Source organism: Psammomys obesus, unplaced genomic scaffold (genome assembly GCF_907164565.1).
Source record: "Psammomys obesus unplaced genomic scaffold, mPsaObe1.curated_primary_1811, whole genome shotgun sequence".
NCBI classification, from domain to species: Eukaryota; Metazoa; Chordata; class Mammalia; order Rodentia; family Muridae; genus Psammomys; species Psammomys obesus.
Window position 1 is genome coordinate 13,969,756 of NW_026596064.1, and position 17,886 is coordinate 13,987,641.

Here is a 17,886-nt window from a genome sequence, read left to right on the forward strand (position 1 = left end):
GGGATCTGGTCACTTGTGGCTGCTTGACTTACCTGCACCCACGTTTGCAAAGATATATTAAGAGACAGTCGCTCCTTCCAATCTGACTTCATTGCTTCTGGTACTGTCAACATCCATGAGACCTTTTTTACTCTGATGGTCTGGTTTCTAGACTTTAGCTTGCTCCAGCTCAAGAACTACTGAGACTTGACATACTGAATTGCCAATAGCGGGATGATGAGGCATGTTTATATTTTGTTATTAGGACTCAGATACCTTCCTGGTAAGTCGAGTTCCATAGGTTCCATAGGACTTCACGGCATGCTAGAAGTGGCCCCTAGCCCTTTTTGCTTACCTACGTAACACCTGCCGTACCTGAGCCAGCTGCATTCTGGGAGCCATCTAAATCTGTATTAGACATGGACCTGCCTTAAGACACTTGCAACCCAGTGATGGAGTGGCTCTAGGGTGTAAACTCCTCCAAGGAAGGCCCTTTGTCCTCTGTTTTGTTAGTTAAGGAATCCCTTGTGTTTGCCAAGGTGAATGGCATTTAAATATTTAGCAAAAAATAAAATATCGCTGGGCCTTTTAAATGTGTTCTAAGACTCCACAACCCTAAATGAGAAGCAGCTACCTGTGCCCAGAGATCTGGTAGTAGGAAGTGTTTTCTTCAGCTGAAATCTGCCTGCATGTGGCCAGTGTGAGCAGCATTTTGTTACAGCTCTTTCGCACGCTTCACACCACCATGTGTCTTTATGTTAGATGACCCTGGATCCTTCAAGGTGCTTCAAGATACTTCAGACAGGCTTCCCAGGTTCCCTTGTCGTCATTGTTGTTTGCTGTGTGTTCTGACTAGAGCTATTTTTGGACCAGGAGTAGAAATTGAATTATGTTAGATTCTGCAGGGAGAGGTTTGTCTAATAAATCTCCCCTGTGCTGATGGTCCCTGACTTTGCAGTGATTTGATGTAGGAACTTTTGCTTTTACTGTAATGCAAAAGGAATACGTAGTTTATTTCAAACCATGGCTAAAGCTTGAGTGTTGATGCTTGATATTTTCAGCTTATGATAAGACAAAACAAAAAACAATTTTTTTTTTTTTTTTTTTTTTTTTTGCTGATTTTCAAATGTGGAATCGGGCTTATGTTTATAGGATAAATCTTATATAACAATGAAAATTTTTATATTGCTGAGTTTAATTTGCTGACATTTTGAGGGGATATTTATAGTTTAATTCTTATATCCATGAAGAATATTAGTCTGTAGTTTCCTTTATTAGACTTTAAACATCCATCCATATATATATATATATATATATATACATCCATCTATTTATCTATCATCTATATATTCATGTGTTTGTTCACATGCACGCATCATGGTACTCATGTGAATGTCAGAGGACAATCTTTAGGAGTCATTTCTTCTTCCACCATGTGAGTTCTGGGATCAAACTTGGGTAATTAGATTCAGTGGTAGCCCTATGAAGCCATCTCACCAGCCATGTTTTTCCCTTTCTTATCATGTCTTTCTCTGATTTTTATATCAAGTAATGTTAATCCTGTGACAGTGCTTTAGTTCAGATTATATATTTACTCTGTGTGACTTTTGATAGTTTGCATTTTTAAAGAAATCTATTTTTATCTGTTGACAAACTGTGGACATATAGTTATTGGTAATCCAGCATCAGGTACTCAACTCTGCTCATGGCTACATGCTCAAGGCTCATGGTAAATGAAAAAGTATTAAATGAGAAATTCTAATTAGCCATATCTTTAAATGGCATATTCCTCTTAGTATGATGGTGAAATTTCATACCATCCTGCTCTGACCTTTGTCCATAATATCCATGTTCAAGCCTATCTGCCTACCAGTTACTTAGTGACCATCTCAATTATCATGTACATATTATGTATCTACAGTTGTATTGGGTGCTTGTGTTCAAGTAACCTATAATTTAGTTAAGGATGACCTTAAAATGTGAACTTTTACTATGTTATATTGTTAAATTTTTTTCTATTATATTATCTGTAATTGTTAATCTCTTATTTTTGCCTAATTTGTAAATTAAGTTTTATCATACAAGTGCTTATATATAAAAAAAAAAAGTGTGTACAAAGTCTGTTGCTATTTGAGTTTTCAGACCTACACTTGGTGGTGGGTAAGGGGAGTGTCTGTAGGATCTGTAACAGTATCTCGTCTTTCATGCTTGTGATTAATAGGTTGCATTGTCTCTGTTTTTCCTGACCAGTGTGGCTACCTGCTCATCAACTTTATTGAGCTTCCATAAGTCAAACTTTTGGTTCCATTCATTTTATTACTTATTCTTTTCAACTTTATTGATATCTGCCTTTTATTATTTCCTTCCATCAGATGGATTTTAATTTAATTTGGCTTTTTTTTCTCTAGTTTATTAAAGTGAAAGCTTAGACCACTAATTTGAGATTTTTTTTCTTTTTTGGTGTAGATATTTGATACTAAATTTAATTTAAAGATTTGTTTTTAGGCTCTTGCAACCCCCATATTCAATATAATGTGTTTTCATATTCATTCACTTTGAATTTTTTTTTTTTTTTTTTGAGACAGGTCTTATCATGTAGCCCAGACTGGCCTAATGGTCATAGTCCTCCTCCTTCAGCTTCCTGAGGGCTAGGTCACAAGTATGCACCACCACGCATAGCTGACCTGAAATATTTTCCAAGATTCCTGTGACTTCTCTTGAACCACAGGTTCTTCAGAAGCATACTGCTCAATCTCTAAACATTTTAAGAACTTTTTGGATATACTCCCGTTGACCCTGCTGGTTCGATTACATTTTTCTCAGAGAACATTCCTAAGTTATACCCCTTCTTTTAGTTTGATCTAGGTTTGTTCAGTGGCCCAGAACCTGGGTTAATTCATGAACGTTACATGTGCACTTGAGAAGAGCGTGTATTTTGTGTCCATGGATGAGAATTCTAGCCATTCGGGTTGGAATAGTGTATGGCTCATCTGATCCTTCCTTGTTTTCTATGTACTGGAGCCTTCACTTATAACAGTGGGTTTTCCCATCTCTTTGTTGGATGGGAACAGTTTCCCATCTAACTGTTGACTTAGTGTCAACAGTTTTTGGATAATGTATTTTGGAGGCGCATGTTAAACATTTGTATGTTTTTGTGGATTATTCTTTCTCTACTAAACTGAGTTTCTGTGAAGTGGCTGTCTTCCTTCCTGGCCGTGTTCCTTCTTCTAACTCTTGCCTGATGTCAGTGTAGCCATTTCTGAATTATTTAATTAGTGCTTGCATTTTTAATTCCTCCAAAAAGGCATTACTGTGGGTAATATATTATTGGAGCTTTCTTTTTTTTAAATCCCATTTTAAATTAGTGTTAGGCTATTTTTATTTGATGTAATTATTAGTATGGTTGGAATAAAATACGTCAGCTATTTTTATTTAATCTCTCTGGGCTTTTACCTTCTTTTTCTACCTGCTGTGATAGTAATTGAGAGTTCTTATTGTTTCACTTTATCACCACCATTTTCTGTTATACTTATTTAGAATATACTGTTTGCTTTAGAACATCTGCTACTACGCTGTAGCCCTTAAATGTTTGTTCTTTTCCTCGTCCTTTTGTTTCTCTGCTTCTTAGTGGAGAACAGAGTACATTTTATGTAGACTTACATACAAGGTCATTGATTTTGATCCGTCCATTGTGCTTCATGTGCTGGTTATTCTGCTGAAAATGGAGTGCAGACTGCTGGCTGCCTGGCTTGGAGGTTTGGGGAGGTTTGGGGAGGTGGGGGCAACAGTGAGTATAGAATTTCTTTTCCAGGGATGAAGGTTCTCTAGAATTTATCAAGGCAGTGGTTGCACAACTCTCTGATGATAGCAGGAAAACCCTACTGATTAGTAAAAATTATATGGCATGTGAATTCTTTTCAATAACGTTGTTTGTATATTTACTTTTTATTCACTTTAAGCTTTAATGCTTTAAATTTTGAGGCTACATTGGTAAAAAAGTAAAAAAATAAAATAAAATAAAAACTCAGTAGAAATCTGAGGGAGAAGACATCTTCCTGATGGTGCTGAAGGAAGTATGAACAGAAATAATGTTGGTGCTGAAGGAAGTATGAACAGAAATAATGTTGAAGGCAATGTTACCCTGATGGAAGTTGTTTCAAGCTTAGATTATATGTATTATATTTTGTGTTGTGTACTTGTTTATAAGTGTTGGAAAATGTCTGTATCAGGTAGTAAGTGTTCTTAGTCAGCTTGTGTTGTTATCTTTAACTGGGTTTTAATTCTTACAGACAAAGGCCCACAGCCTGTGTTGTATGTTTTCAAAAACTCAGAAACTTTCCTGGCACTTCTAGACGTTTCTGGTGTGGTGCAACCATATTTCTACGTTAAGTGAAAAAGGCAAGGTGTAAAACAGTGTGTATAATATCAATCATTTGTATATAAGAAAAATCGGGACAAAAATGTCTTTCTTTATTCTCTTTCTACAAGAGACCCATGCTAGGGCTGACTCTGGAAGGCACTTTGGTGTTAGGTAGCTGGGAGCAGGCATGGTTATCTATCCTTCAGTGTCTTTTCAGCGTTGAGCTATACCAGTACATTAGCTATTCAAAGGGGAGCGCTTCATTACCTTAAGACAGAGGACATCCATCTGGTTAATCAAGTTGAGACTTAAATTGGTCCCTTAAAATTTACCCTTTGCCTTCATTTCTTAAATCTTGGGTCTTCAAGACCCTTTCCAGGTGCTTCTGGTCATCTGCCTGCTGGAAACACCTTTCTTTCTTTCAGAGTACAACAGAGACTTTACGGAGAGATAAAGCACTGCTTGTAAAAATATCTCCTGTGGCTGCATGCCATATTTAGCCCCAAACTTTCTAGACCAGTGCTTCTCAGCTTTAATGAACCAGAGCCATCAGGAGAGCTTGTTGATACACAGGCTGCACCATAGAAGTTTTAGGTAAGCAGGTCTGAAGTGGACCCAGGGATCTTCAAATCTGACTAGGAACTGAGCACCGTGTGAGGACCTAGTTAATCTGAAATAAGATTCTCCTCTGGTATGTTGGAATAGACTTTTGGTGTCCCGGCTGTACCCTCATTTTGACGTACATAGGAATCAAAATCAGGAAAGGCATGTTTTCTTTTCTTGGGCATGTCTGTAGTTCACTGTTGTTAAGCTTTCTGACAGGATGCCTGACAGGATCCTTCCTCCTCCGGTGGACAATATGTACTTTACCACCAGCAGATGGACACAGCAGAAACCTGGCACCCTGTTCCTCCATGCACCCTGGAGCAGACATTCTTGTGGTCACTGCTGTCAGCTCCCAGTGAAGGTTTAATTGGTACTTAAGAGGGGTACTAGAAGAGGTCCACTAATTGTTGATTCCCTTTCCAGTGCTTCTTTTCAGGGATGCTATTAGCATCTTAGGACAGACTATTCTTTATAATGAGCATTCTGTTTAATGTAGGTAATTGGATCTCCTTCTCTTTGTCCTCAATTCATTAAGACAATCCATCTCACCACACAGTCAGTGCCCTCTGACCTCTGGATCACCACCCTCTCAGCCCTTCCCACCCCCAGGATGGGTGGTGATGACACTACAGTTTTTTGCTGCGAACCATGAGCTTTGTGTTAGCATCCAGACCCTTGCACCAGTAGTGTTCTTTGTGCTTTAATATTTCAATGCTTTCTTAAAACAGATGTGGATACTAAAAGGGACCAAATAGTAAACGATTCTTTTAAAAAGTCTGGTGATGCTCAGTCCATTGTGATGCTCACTGCCGCCCTTCACTCTGGAGGACCTTGTTCCACCATTCCTCTCATCCATCATCCTTGCACCAGGAGAAGTATGTGAACCTTTTTCTTTTTCTCCAAGTGTCAGAAACTCAGGGATAGATGGGATTGTTGTTAGAGCTAAAAACTTAGCTTAGGATGAGCTTTTCTACAGTTATTTTTAAAGAACCAGTAGTTTTGTTTTATATTTATTTGCAACTTTCAAGACATTTGAAGCCAGGAATATGAAGTGTCTATTGAACAGGTAGGTTATAACATGATTACAGCCAGGAGTGACCTAATTATAGGCCAAAGAGTGGGAGTGATGGAGCATCCTGGAGCCTGGTCTAGACAATGTCTAGGGTGGTGGTCCTGAGGACAGACAGGAGAAATGGTGGGCTTAGAGACACCTCTAGCTGGCAGATCGTGGAAAGTAACTAGAAAACATGAGTTACCAGCTCCACACGTCCTGAAAGAGGATCCAAGGTCAAGGGACTAAGAATTCTCCAAAATAAGCAGCAAATGAGCTGAGCTCCACCTTTAGGGTCAAGGTCTGTCTGGCCTAGCACAGGAGAGAAGCAGAAACGCCCATCCTGATTAAAATCCACTCAGTCCTGTGACCAAAAAGGACCAAAGTCGGTGCTTCCTGCCAAATGGGCAGAGCATCTAGCCAGAGACTGTAACAGGCCCACTCATCACATTCCTCTGAGAGCTCAGGTACACCCATTTCTTCTTTAGAGTGTGACTCAAAGTAGGAAGGAGACCACCATTCTGTGAAGGAGCCCTCTGGGGTTCCTTTGTGCTTTATTGAGGATCCTTCATTCTGCAACCTCCTGGCTTACCATATGCCATGGTTTGAGCCTGTTTTCCTTTTGGTTTGCTCTTCATAAAGTAGCAAACCTCAGGAAAGGTACAAACAAGCTACAAAGGGCAAAACTTAAGACATCTGCACTCTGGGAGAAATGCATCTTCCATAGGCATTAGTTTTCCTCTTAAGAATGTTTAAGCCTCTGAAGAAAGGAAACCAGAGACCCTTGTCGGACTGGACTTGGTAGAGTGGGAGGCCTCTGTGGGCTGCCTTAATGTGAATTTTAGAGAAACAAAGGACAGAGGCCCAGGCTGGCCAAAGGACCCTCATCTCTGAGGCCATTGTTTTTCCACAGTGTATTTTCTTTTAGCCCTGTCAGCCCTTTTTCCATGGTAGTGTCACCCAAGCCAGGCCTCTGCCCCCGATTACCCAGGCAACTTCTCTAGAAGGCCCTGTCATCCATCTGCCTTCACTGCTTCTCACCTGCAGCGAGGTGGCTCCCAAAGCCCTTCTTCCTCACCCCTGCCAGACCCCTTGCCAGACCCCCTCAGCTTGACCAGAGCACTGTCCATGAGTCTTCCTTCTTCCTTGGTGAAGAAGGCATCTCGTTCTGGCCCCTCTTGGGACTGTTGTTTCTGAACTCCAAACTTGTGACACCTCACTTACTGTCACAGTGATACTTTCCTGAGAACAATGTATTACTCCTAGCCGCTCTTACACTTGTCGACATGTCCGTCTCTGCTTGGTTTGTCTCTCCTTTCTCCTTTCTTCCTTTTCTCTTTCCTACCCAGGTGGCTTCTGGGTTGTGTGCCTGTGCTGCAGTTCAGAACATCCCCTGGGGCTTGCAGGGCAGGAAGCAGTTCTCCAGGCCCTTTCCTGGCCCTCCAGCTCAGTTACCACAACATACCACAGAATAGACACTGGTGAGTCAGCAGGGCTTAAGTTCTGCTGTTGACCATTCTGCCTCAGGTCCGTGGAGAGCTGCAGAGGAGGACTGTGTGTCTCTCCCTGGGTTGTCAAGAGAGCCCTGATGTGAGAGAATACCTGACCAGTTACCTAGGAAGGTGAGTGTAAAATGATGCTTTAGAATTTTTTGTTGGTCGGCTTAGGCAGTAGAATTCTAGACTTGCTGTATCAATGGGGAGTGTCATTGGGTCCATCCAGGAAAAAGTTTAAAGGCCTGTGGGGGTGGGAACAGGGCTTTTAGCTTCTGTTAGAGATTATTCATTCGTTGAGTCCTGAAAATTCCTCTCCTGGCTTTCCAGGGTACCGCAGTGATGACCTCTTCCCATTTTTGAATTCTCTTTTGCTTCTGTAGAGAGCAGACCTCTTTGATTTGGGGGTTACTGTAGGACCCTGTTACTGAGTCCATAACCACAGCTGGTTCTGTGGGACCAAGCTGCTTTAGGTCTTGCCAATGAACTCCCCCACACACAATTTCGCAGGTGTGCTCACCTTCTGTTCATGGAGAAGGCTCTTGCGGTAACAGACTCAGAGAAAACCTGTTGAAGCCCATGGTGTCTTCTGTGGGCAACTGTACAATAAATATTCTCAGGTTTCAAAAATGTGGGTCAGCCTTTGGTATTGCACGTCACTTGTATTGTGTACATACCTAACTTTCTGTCTTCCCTGTGAGGGGAGTGCTTTCCCTCTGACTCCTTAGGGTCTACTTTATTTTTTGAGACAGGATCTTTCACTGAACTGGAGCCCCACATTTTAACTGGACTCCTTGGTCAGCAAGTCCTCGGGATCCTCCTAGCTCTACTTTCCCAGAGCTGGGATTACGGTGGACTCCACTGGGCCTTGGTTTGACATGGGTGCTGGGGACTAACCTCAGGTCCTCAGGGTTACATAGCAAGCACTTTCCTGACTAACTATCTCCCTTGCCCTAGATAGCAATCCTATGGTCACTGGGCAGTTTAGAAAGTCATGTCTTCACCTAGGGCCAGAAATGGCTCAGATTACATTCCTTTGACCAGTAACCATAGTCTACAGATTCAGTCCCTGGTTTTACAAGCTGCCCATCGTGAGAGAGGGCTTCAGTGACCTTCAGTGGCCTCTGGTCCCTACCTGCTGAACAATAGCACATCAAATCACTGTTGCAAATGCTTTGTTGTTAATTCTCTGTGTATTTTCTAGAACTTTGTTTCTTGCTAACTGGTTTTTAAATATGGAGCTTAGTCATATCTCTTACCTTACCTTATAAAGGTAAGCATTTTCTTTGAGCTCTTTTGTAGAGACTTAATGTGTTTCCTTGTCGTTCTCACATTGTCTTGCTCATATATATTTATTATTTATTTAAGTTATTTATTACTTGTCTTTCTCTTATGTATCACTTTTTACATGGAGGTTTATGCATCCAGCGGATTAGTTGTTCATAGGTGGTCCAAGTAGTAAATTTCTTCCTCTTGGGGCTATGTCCAGGTGTGTGCTTAGGACCTTTATTGATATTGTAAACATCTCTGAGAAATTCAGTCCTCTTTTCCAAAAATGAGTGGTTAAAATGACATGACTTGATACTCACTCATTCATCCATCCATTCATTCAACAAGTCTTCCTTGAGTGATGAGAGGGTAAAAATTCCTGTTCTAATGTACTTTTCATTTTAGTGGGAAGAGAAGGCAGCAGCTTTGAAACACAGTGGAGAACAGAGCAGTACAAAGAGAGAGGAGTGTGTACATGCATGTTTAATGAAGGATGGCCAAGTAGAACACTTTTCTGTGGAGGTGACAAATAAACAAAGAGGAGAATGAAGTGAAAGCATGGGTCTTAGCAGATCAGGAAGGAAGACTCTATTTGAGGCAAAGAACTTGGCAACTGCAAAGACCATGGGGCTGGGATTAATTAGGTGTGGTTGGAGGAGTAGCAGGTTGGCCAGTTAACAGTAGAGGGCCGAAGCAGCGCTCAACAGGAAGTGAGTTTTGACAGTGATCAGAGCTTTGTCACCTTTAGGATATTTACCTGTTTCCTCTAAGCCTGAGAAACTGATTCTCCTCACCACTCCCATAGCCCTTTTGAATTCATGTGTCTGGTTCGGTGTTCTCTCCTTCTGCTCTTCTTCCTACCCAATGGCTGTTGATGTCTTGGAGGAAATGTAAGGACTGTGGATTTTATTTTGTATGTAGTGAATGACCCCTGGAGGGTTCTGTGGGTGTGTGTGTTGGTATCTGACTGCTTCTTGGGGGCCTGTTATTTGGAAGGGGAGTGGAGAGAGAATCAGGTGGCCGACTCTGCAGTGGTCTGTAAGTGTGATATTGATGGGCGGTGGCCTTAAGGTAATCAGATGAAGAACCATTTGAAGTAAATTCTGGGTAAGAGGCAGGGCAAAAGTGGTCCTGGATCTGACCACAGGATTGTGGATGAGGCCTTTGCTTGGGTGGGAACTGCCACTGGAGAAACATTATTTTCTTAGATAAATTAGCAGAGGTGTCCTGCAGGACTCTGGCTGTGACATTCCAGAGATGGGTGGGGAGACTGAAATGGGAATGGAAAACTTGTTTATATGTAAATCTATAATACTGGATTAGGTCCTTTAGGAAGGGAGCACACCAGCCACTTAGGGGCCAGGAAGAGAAAGTAGGAGGAAAAGAGGAGAGCACAGCATCCTAGAAAGCAAGGGCAGAAAGACTGTCAAAAGGGGTGATCAACTGTGTCAATGCACGGAAATGCATCCCAACACCATAGCAGCTGGTAATGGTGCCCTCCAGGTGTATCAGGCCATGCTTTCTCCATTAGACTAGAAACTCAAGGATGCCAGGGCTGGTCCACTCTGCTTTTTATGCTACTTAAAGCTGTGACTTCATTACAAGGTGACTGGAGTCTGTTTGCTCTAGCCAATGGAAATTGTAGGTGGGCAAGGAAAAGCATTTCCAGTGCTGGTTCTTAGTAACTTTTCTCTTCTTGGCATTTCTTTAATAGCAGGAGGTGAGGGCAGCAGCAGGTGGCACCTTCTGTGTCCTTTTGCTCATGCAGGCTTCTGATGGCAGGACCCTTAGTTCCGAAGGTGTTAATAGTTCTTGTGTGAGACTGGGAAGTTGTGATTCTTTAGCCCTTGGCAGGAAGCAGCTAGCTTTAAGGCTACCTAGAAATCTCGGTATTGGGATTTCTCAATTTGAGATACCCTGCTTATTTAAAGGAAAATGAACATCACTAAGGCTTATAGTAAGAATTTTAAAAACTTACCCTTAATCCCAAGTGATTTTTTTTTAACCAATGATAACACCTAGTTAATGCTCCCAGGAGAGGTGGGTCCCACTTGTCTATTCCAGTTTAGTCACATCACAGTTCTGGTTGTGTAAGACCCAAAGTGACGCTTGCTCTATCTACCTGAGGAGTAGACTTGTGGGGGTTGCTGACAAGGATGGGCCAGAAGAGTTTAGGCAGTCCTGAGGAGAAGGGGTTTGGATGGCAGCAAAGACATAAGGAACAGGAAAGAGCACACAGGCATCAGACTCTCAACTTAAGAAACCATTGACCTCTTAAGTATGGCTGTAGGGCTCCAACCTAGGATAGGGGACATAGAAGAATCATTTTGAATGTTCATTGGTTGATGTAGCCTGGGCCTCTCCACTTTCTATGCAATCCATGTGATCCTGAAATTTACTGAAGAAGGATAGAGTAGCCCTCTCTGGCCTCCTTTGGAGATAATTTTCTTAAAACCATGAGTTCAGATCCTTACCAAGAGCAAGGCCCAATGGCACCTGTGTCCAGGAAGGAATTGTATGGAAGTACTTTGGGTCGGCAATGACTCCCTTCTTTGGTCATTAGTGTGTATCCAGGGGAGAACCATGGGCCTGAAAGTCTGGCCATTTCTGACTAGAGGCAGCACCTTAAAGACCCCTGCCTTGGTCAGTTTGGAGCTGATTTAATAGAACAAACTGGGTAATTTATGAAGAAGAGAGTTTAACCTCCTTCTATTTGGAGGATGGAAGCCAAAGACCAAGGGGCTGCATCTTGTGAGGACCCCCTTGCCACATCATCTCATGGTGGAAGGTGGATGGGTAAGAGACCCAATACCTTTATGGCAAAGCAATTTCCAAACTCTGAGCCTGCTCCTGTATGGCAGATGCCTCAAACCTTAATCAGCTCTTAAAGGTCCTTCATCTCAACATTTAAATGAGGATTCAATTTCTAACACATGAGCTTTGGGGGACACCCTAACCATTGAACCCCTCAGAATTGAGAAAAGTAGGAATTCATTTAAATAAAGTTTCCTGACAGGAAAATGGGATAAGATTTGGGTTTAATTCTTTCTCTCTTCCATGGATGTAGTGAGACCAGAGGACTCATAGGAAGGTAGTATGACCATGGTACCATAGGAAAGGACAGCAGTACTTTCTGATTGGTATGTTTCTGAGTACCTTAAAGAAATGGCATGCTAGTTTGGTATAGGGAGGACCACCAGTTGAGAATTCTCTATAAACAAAGAAGGTCATGGGTGGGTAAGTGGCCAGTCCGAGCTCAAACTTCTAATAAGCTTCCAGGCCCAAGGTCCATCCCCTGGAGTTTTCCATAGAACCAAATATAAACTTTTCCAGAAGACCCCTGATCATGGGGCCTGATAAAGTCAAATCATGCTGCTAAAACTGTGTCAACATGAAAGCTGCTTTTATTCATTTGCTCTCCATTAAAGCCATCACAGATTAATTATTTTTCAAAAGAAAGAAAACTATGCTAAAGTTCTGCAAGTAACTCATGACCAGATGTTGGAAGTCTTGGGATATCCTGCCATGCTTAAAAATATTGTAAGAAGTCTTTAAACAGTAAAATCTAAAAATAAAGAAAACATTGAAGGGATGAATAATAGCAAAGCATTTTTACTTCATGAGTTTTATTGGATTGTTTTAGCTATTTTTGAACAACAATCATAAGTTACAGCTTCATACGAGATGCTGAGACCTACATGTACCCAATTTTATAATGTGTGGGAAAGTTCTAACAGAAATCAAGAACATACCTGATGGGGAAAATTGGTAAAAATCTGTGGTGGCTTAGTTGAGTGTCCATGTTCACCTATAAGCCAAAGCTCAGCATCCTCACCTGTAAATGGGTGACAGCAGTGGTGATGGCAGGAGGCAGGGGAGATGCTCATGCCCCGTGTCTGAAGGAGTTGGGAAGCCACTGACAACTTCTGCATCCTTCAGTCTCCCAGTGAGTTTCTCAGAGTGTGTGGAAATTGTGCTGGGAACTTCATAGCGTTGCCTCTAACTCTACCCTGCCTGCCTGTTCCCAGTGTTTGATGCAACTCTGGCAGTGTCCGCAGTTTCCCTGCAGCTGTCCTCTCACATCTGGATGGTAGTGGTTCTCAGCCAGATATTCAGGAAGTATGTGGGCTGTTCTTACTTCTGCTTCTCTACCCTAGCTGGTGTTCTATGGTCTGTAGCCATGTCATACCCCCAGGACGTGCACCCACCTCCTTTTGTGGGGTGGGGGTTGCTGAGCTAAGAGGTTTTGAGTGAGAATCTAGACTGAGGTGGAGGTTCTACCTGGTCTGGTGGAAGGAATGAGTGAACCAGAGAGACAGACATCTCCAGCAAGAGAATTTAACGGGGGATTTTCAGATTAAAAGGATCAACCTTATGGAGAAAAAAAGCCTCACAAAAAACTCGAATGGAAATTTGGATTAAAATCAAGATAAGAACCAACACAAATAAATGAGGATTTTAAAGTTCTTTACTTAATTAAAAAAATTTTTTTAAAAAAAGCGAAACATGGAAAGCATGTGATGGGGGTGGTGTTCTAGGAGAGACTGGAGAAAGGATGTTTATTCTGCTGCTATCTTTTCTATAGGTTATTTTCAACAACTATGAAGAGAATGAGAGTTCACCTACTGAAAACTAAAGAGTTAATCTGCCGATTTCATGGTTCCTGGCAGGAGAGGAGACTTGTGGGCTAGAGATAAAGCACTTTGTGATTAACAACAAAAACAACTAGAACATCAGCATTTTCTTACACTGGTTCTTTGGGCTCCAACCCCCGTAGGTTGTTGCAAAGAAGGCGAGATTATAGCTGCACGGTAGTGGGAAGCCAGGTGGCAGGGGTGGGGGGTTCTCAGGAGTCTGGATCTTTTCTGGGGGCCAGTAAGTACTCTTTCACTTTGCTCCATCAGAGGCCGAGGGGCATGTCTAACTGGACCGTCTCTCCCCCTACTGAGATGTTGAGTGTATAAGTGTTCTTGGAAAGCGAGCCTGGAGCAAAGGCTGTGAGTGCCTCTGTGGGCAAGATGTGCAGAATGGTGAGACCCAGGGAGAAGGGTCTCCCAAATGCGTCAGCCGTAGAAATGGAGATGTGCTTGCTGCATCCTTGCTGTGTAAGCGGTACTGAGGATGTCTCCTCAGAGATCTTAAGCAATCTCAGTGGCACTGCTCTGTTATTGATGAGGGACTGGTGAGTAGTGACCGTAAAGTATCCAGCTACAAAGTATGGGGGCAGGGAGGAGCAAAAACTAACTTAGATGACATGAATTAGGTGACATGTACAGTTTTCAGAGTTTCCCGTGGGTTGATGTATTTAATTCTCCCAACTAAGATTATCAGGCTGAGGAGACTGAAACTCAGTGAGTGATGGAGCTGGAATTCCAGGGTGTGCGTCTAATCACTGTGACGTTGTGTTCTTTCTTTAACCCTCAGGGTCATGGTGTATGGACAGATAGTGTGAAAGGAAACAATGCCAAATAGGAATCATTGAGGGGACTGTAGTTAGTCTGAGGAAGGTTAAGGATTAATGAGACTGGTCTCCAGATAGTTGGACGTCTGTCCTTTAGAAGAGTAGCATTGACTTTTTGTGTCTACAGGAGACCTTGATCCAATAATGGGCAGACATCACGGTCCAGAAACTAACAGACTGTCTCCTGACATGGTAAGGGAAGGGGGGACTTGCCAGGTGGGAACCTCATTTGTGCAGGATTTTCTTGGTCTTTCATCCATGGGTGGATGATTTAGCTGGGGTGCCTCAAGATCTCCACAGTAAGCACCTCAGTTTCTCCTCTCTAGTGGAGCTAGGTGATAGAAGAGGTCTGAATGATGTGTTTCAGACTAATGTGTTCTAGAACTTTCCTAAGACTGTTGATCCTGCTGATACAGTGGCATGAACTCTTCCCCTGCCATCTGATGATGCTCCTCACAGACAGACAGGGTTCCTTTGTGTCTCACTACTGGATTGTCCAGTCCTTGCTGCACTGTCAGAGGAGCTAGCATCAGCTAGGTCCTTGGTGCTGAGGTTCCTGGTATTCTCAAGTTGTTCTTAGGGGACCTACAAGATGTTGACCAAGTCCTACTTTGAACCTTGCTGGGGTTGGGCCCATCCCTTCTGTCAGCTGTATTTCCCATGCACATTGCAAACCACTATTACCTTGTTAGGACAAACAGGATTCCTTTGTTGGGTGGGAAGCTAAGTTAGGTCTCCTAACTGTATGTGTGGTTCTGTGATTCACTCTTCCCTTGTCAAATGACCCGAAGTCTAAAACGCCAGCAGTAACAGGTGGTGGGGCCCAGCCTCTCTGCAGTGACCTGGATGTGCCCCGAGAAGCCCACTGGTTTTGGGTGACTCCAGTCCTGAGCTGAGCACATCAGGTCTAGCTGCAAGGCTAGTGACAGAGGAGTTCGGGGAGCTGGTGAGGAACAGGAGCGGTGGCAGCTGACTTCATTGTATCTTGGCCAGCACAGCCCTTTGTTGAAAGGGAATGGCTACCCATATGGGGTCTTAATTAGCTCATGCATTTCTTTAAAAGCATTCATCTTTATCAAAGGGGTTTAAAAAGTGCTGCTTAGCCTCCTGTAAAGGGCACAGTCAAGAGCTGATCCTGAAGTAATGTCTCTGCTCTCTCAGATGCCAAGAGGAACTAAAAATACACTTGTAACTCTGAGGAATTCTTGTTTTTTTGGACCCATCTCCTCCTTCTCTTTCAACATCCCTCAAGAAAGAGAGAGAAAAGGAATGAGCCAAAAAGCTCTAATTATCCAGTCTGCTGACATTGTTTTATATCTGCGCCACTGATATTAAATCTGGACAGCATTCCATTTCCATCACAGTGCTGAGAAGGACTTCTGCAAACTTGAGCCTTTGTCCTTTTGCTAGTTGAGGCCAGTGTGCAGTTTTCTACCCGGCCCCACTCTCTCTCAGACTTAAGAAACTCCATAGAGACCAATGGCACTGGAGATCATCTGTATGGAATATCCGTCCTTGAGGAACATCCTGGATCTGGCTGCGCTTGTCCCCTAATCCTGTTTCCCCAACTCCACTTGACCATTTGTGCTTGACTTCTGGCTCTTGGTCCATCATTGGAGCCATCTGGACTTGGTAGGAACCTTTTTGCCATATTTCAGTTATTAGCAGCCATTTCTTTCTAGGTTTTCCACCCTTTATGACTAATTTCATTATATGCTTACCTTTTCCCAAAGACAAATACACTTTCAGTTTCAGTTTGGACCTCTGGGTGTGGAACTTTCTACCTGGTTTAACGTTGTCAATCACCACACAGTTGGTTTATTTAGGGCCCGGTAAAGATCTGACTGCCACTGCAGGTAGACCATGTTTAAGGAAGGTCTTCAGGGTTCCAAGCACAGTGCTGAAGGATTCGCTCCTCACAGCTGTTGGAAGCAGATGATGTTGCAATATGGCTTAGACATGATAGGAGTGTCCTGTAATAATTCCTGTCCTGTTTCCAGGGTGGCAATGTTTAAAGGTTGTGGGGCCATGAAGAGATGGGGTCCAGTGGTTCTCATACTCCGGCTCCTGATCTTGTGGTATGATCGCTGCCGGTTGTACACAACCTTACCATTGTGATGATGTCTGCCGTGGTGTGCTTGCTAGAGCCAGCATCGTGCTGTTTGGATGTTCAGCCCCAAAAGCATGAGCCAAGAAACCTTATCACTTCATAACTATACAGCATGAGGTATTTTGTTATAATTACGGAAAACTGGCTACAACATTTTCCCTATCTTACCATTGACGGCAAAGGCCAAGGGAGATTAAAGAATTTGCCTAAATTCCCAAAACAGAGCTGGAATTAGAAACTAGGTGGTGTGGTGTCAGAGTGGGTTGACTTCGCTGATCCTGTCCGTCACTGCCGCATTTACATGTGCCATAAATATACATGCCATGCTGCTGTGGGAACAATGCCCCAGCCCCCCAGTGTTTATGACCTTATAAAACTTTGTCACCAGGGTGTATATTGAAACCAGAGTGACATAACATGCAGAGACATACAAACCCTAGAACTGTCCCAGAGGGTACATCCAGGAATCCTGAACCCTAAGCCTAGCTAAGTGGGGTCTGCTTTGCTGTTTTGTGCACTGCTGTGTCTCCAGGGACCAGAATAACACGATGAGGTGTGAGCTCTCCAAACACATGTGATGGACCAGCAAAGCCCTTGACATTGTCTCAGGGAAACAAAGGGCCTTAAAGGAGGGCTTTTAAAATATGACATGTGCTTATAGACTCCACTGTCTTCCTTCCTCTTACTCAACTAGCTGGGGTGGGAGTTCCTCACAGGGGGTGCTTGTGGACCCACGTTTTAGATAAGGCTTTAGCAGTTTATAGGTCTTGCTGGAGTAGCCTCAGAGGAGAGATGTATCTTGAGGCAGAGTGGGAGTCAGTGGCAGGCCCTGGAACTACATCCCCTGGCAGGACTCCATGGGAAGGCAGAGGCTTCCTGTTTGCTTGATAACAACAGTTGTTTTGAACGTTGTGATCCCCTGAGTTTGGATCCTTTCCTGTCTTGCTCAATACTTGACTCATTTCCTAAGTCTTACCTAACGTGGTTGGATACCTATAAGCACTTGGTCCTTAATCTGGGCGCTGGGAGAAGTGCTGTCAAAATGTCAAGCACTTTTAATTCATTGTCAACATTTTTGAAACATGTCCTGAGGAAATAATCTAGAGGAAAAGTCTTATGTGCCAAACTGTAACTTGAAGTGAAATTACAAGCAGCCTTAATGCTAAATAAAAGGGGCATGATCAAGGGAAATTACAGTTTATCCATTTGATGGGATATTATAAACAAGATTTATGGTGATAAGATTTATCTCTGGACCCAGGAATAAATTCACAGTTGACTTTGAAGAAAATGTTGAAAAGGTTATAATCATGTGTATGTATTATTTTGTTCTTAAAAGTATACATATGGAAGAAAATAATACATATGATATAATATTTTATATCAGTGTACTGGCTAGGTTTGTGGTCAGTTCGACACAAGCTAGGGTCAACTAGGAAAGAAACCCTCATCTGAGAAAATGCCTCCCCCAGACTGGCCTGTAGGCAATTATGAAGAACATTTTCTTGATTAATGATCTATGTGGGAGGGCCCAGACCACTGTGGGCAGTGCCACCC